Consider the following 3,235-nt stretch of genomic DNA (forward strand, 5'->3'; position numbering starts at 1 on the left):
TTGGGTAATTACAGTTGGGTAGTTAAAAAGAATATTGATACAGGAAAACGGGTCAATTTGACCTGAGGACAACATGAGGGTTAACTCCTTTTCATAACTGCTGAAGGTCACAGTTAAAGCGCCATAACTCTGCCATACAAGTCATAGAGGCAAAAAGCCCGTATTCTTATGGCGTTTGTGGAGAACAGATGCGGGTTGATCATTGGGCTCTCCATCCCTCCAGCTGTTTCTCACGTCGCTGCAGGGCGCATTGAAGAACGAAGGAATCCGTCAGCAGTTGGCCTCACAAAGCCACATCCTCGTCCTAATCATCATCCGTCCATCCATCCGCCGCAGGATTGATATGCCTCCGGGTGGCACAAAAAGGCCCCGGCGTGCCCCTTACCCCCGACCAGCCAGCGAGGGCCCGTCTTTGCTCGGCTGGCATCGCATTCTGTTCACACCAGGACAAACTTGATTTGACCAGAGGGAGGCTCTTGTGATTGATGATTCCACCACGTATCTTCAGCCACAGCAATCTGGCCGGGCTCTACTGCTGTGCAAATGTTTGCGTGTGGGTGTGCATGTGTGTACAGCTGTCTGAATGTGGCGGGGAGTAAAACAGTCTTGTGCAGTTTCTGAGTGAGGATATTTAGGACAGAAATAGTTTGGATGTGTGTGGAAGGGTCCACACTGGCCGAGTCACATGCTCCGCCATAGCAGCTCCAGTTATTTTCTTGTTTGAGATGAGACCCACAAATTCACTCTTTAAGATTAGTTTTTGGGGCATTTTTCGGCCTTTATTTGTATAGGAGAGCTGAAGATGTGACCTGGGTGAGAGGGGGAGAATGACATGCAGCAAAGGGACACAGGTTGGAGGAGAAAACCTCTACATATGGGCACGCGCTCAACCAAGTAAGCTAACCAGGCGCTCCCAGGCTTTGTTAAAGGAAGCTCGAAATGCCAACGCCCCCTCCCCCCCCCACTCACACGTAGGTTTCCTCAGCTGTGGCATCGATCAGTGCTAGGAAGCGCTATCCCCATCCAGCGCCCAAGCCAGAAGCTTTCCACACTACTACTGCTGCTGCTTCTTCTGCTGCTGCTTCTTTCAATAAAGGTCATCTCCCATCGGGCTCATGTTCCCACGGTGTTCCTCAGGCTAACAGACATCGAAGCACCAGTGCTCTGTTGCTACTGTAGTACAGGGTGGATCAATAAGACTGATTGCACTGTGTGTGGACAAAATGATGTGAACACCTCCATGGGAAAAAAAAAAGCTAGCTCTGGACTAACTTATGATTAAACACAGGGCGAGAAAGATGCAACCATATTAGGACGGAGGCCAATTAAGAGTGTTGTCATCCTGAACGGAAGTCAAGTCATCCTGCACAGTGATGGTGATTGAGTATGTGGGGTTTTCAAAGCAACATGAGCCCAAATTACTTGTGCATACCTGTGCGTAAAGAAAAGAAATTAGAATTTAGAATTACGTAATATGTCAAGGGAAACGGCCAGCAAAATCATGACGTGCGCCCCAGACGCAGACAAATAGCATCAACAAAGAGGAGCGGCGGTGGAAAAGTGGAAACTAACGAAGCCAAGGAGATGTGATGGAAAACACGGTATAAATTGGATTTGACAAATGCACGTCATTGACATGCAACCCAGCCTGGCCCACATTTGTTGCAGTGCTTCTAGTGATCTTTTGAAAGTCATCTTTTTCATGGCAGTCTTGTGTTATCTTGTGTGCCCCTTTTTATGTGTTGCTGTGTAGAGAACTAAAGCTGAACACTCCATACACACACACATACACACATACACATATACATAGGCTCACACACCAACCTTAATGACATAAATGGCATGTAATGGTGATGATACAGAGCTGGAGGGGGAAAATAAATCACTGATGTAATGTTTCCGGTGAAAGCGTGCTTCACGCTGCACATGAAGCCAATGCTCGGGGCTCCATCTGCTGTTTGCTCACATGAACTTCATCCTGTGTGTTCTGACAATGCCCCAGCTGACTCACTTCAGCTGCCTGCCCGTGAACGAAAGAGGACAGGCAGATTCTGCTATGACGCCAGGGCCGTATAATTTATGCCTGTGAATTATGGATATACCAAGCAAGTCAAGGCCAATATATGTTTAATACCATGCGCCCCACCATTTATTTGGGCTGGGGTTATGATTTCATAGCTGGCGCTATTCTATTGATGATGGACTTCCTGATTTATGCGCTCAAGTCAGGCAGGGCCATCAATTAAGGCGCCTTGCCAGGATAGACGAACCGCGTGTACTGTCACCTGTTGTTTATGACTGACTCTGGCGCGTTAGCTTCCTGCAGAACGCGGGGCGGTTCTCCAACTTCTCCTGCTCACCCCTTTGATTACTCACAGACCCCAGGCAGTAAAACAATGTGCAGTTTGTGCAGCCTCTAAACTGGCAGTATCTGTTTTTCGGCTTAATTAAAACATTGACTTCTTTTTGGCTGATAATTGGAATTACGAGGCAACCCCCTATACATAACATTGGTTTATGACCTCATTTTATAACCTCGCAGAAGTCGGGAACATATCATCTCTCACAGGCTGAGATGTATATACTATCCATTCCCCTGGAAGCCATCGCCAGCAATTTCCTTCCTCTTTCATCATTCTAAATGTGCCTAAATGGTTTGGGAGGGGGGGTTGAGCCGCAATAACTGCAACTTTGTGTCAGGAGGGGAATTTGGAATCTTTGATGCTTTCCCTGGCATGAAATGTATTTACAAATACCTTTGTGGGAGCCAATAAAAGGTTTAATATTTAATTAGGCCTAAGGGCATCTCACAATAATTTCTGATCAATGGTGTGATAAAGAAGTCTTCCCTCACTGTCAGTCTATGTGAGGAGAAAGCCTGGCTTCCTCCTTTTTAAATGTTACTACGGTTACTCGCATGCAGACTGCACTTTGGGGAGGACAGTTAATCATCGCGCATTTCCAACGCGCGTCTCTCGAATGCCGAGCAGCCAGCGAGAGCCTCTGGATTCATGTTTGTATACATTTGTGAATTTTAAGGCTTCCGATTTCACATGATTACCATGAATGATGAATGGCGAACAATGATGAAAAATGTATTCGGGCTCTTTGTGCCAACGCTGATGAAACTTTCATGATTCCTGTGGGGAAAGCGGCCACGTCATAGTGCACAGTGAGATTGGATTGTATAATCAAGAGTTTTAACTCGCCCGAGAGGCTTTTTGGAAGGACCCCC

The sequence above is a fragment of the Etheostoma spectabile genome, chromosome 19 (assembly GCF_008692095.1).
Source record: "Etheostoma spectabile isolate EspeVRDwgs_2016 chromosome 19, UIUC_Espe_1.0, whole genome shotgun sequence".
Classification (NCBI taxonomy): Eukaryota; Metazoa; Chordata; class Actinopteri; order Perciformes; family Percidae; genus Etheostoma; species Etheostoma spectabile.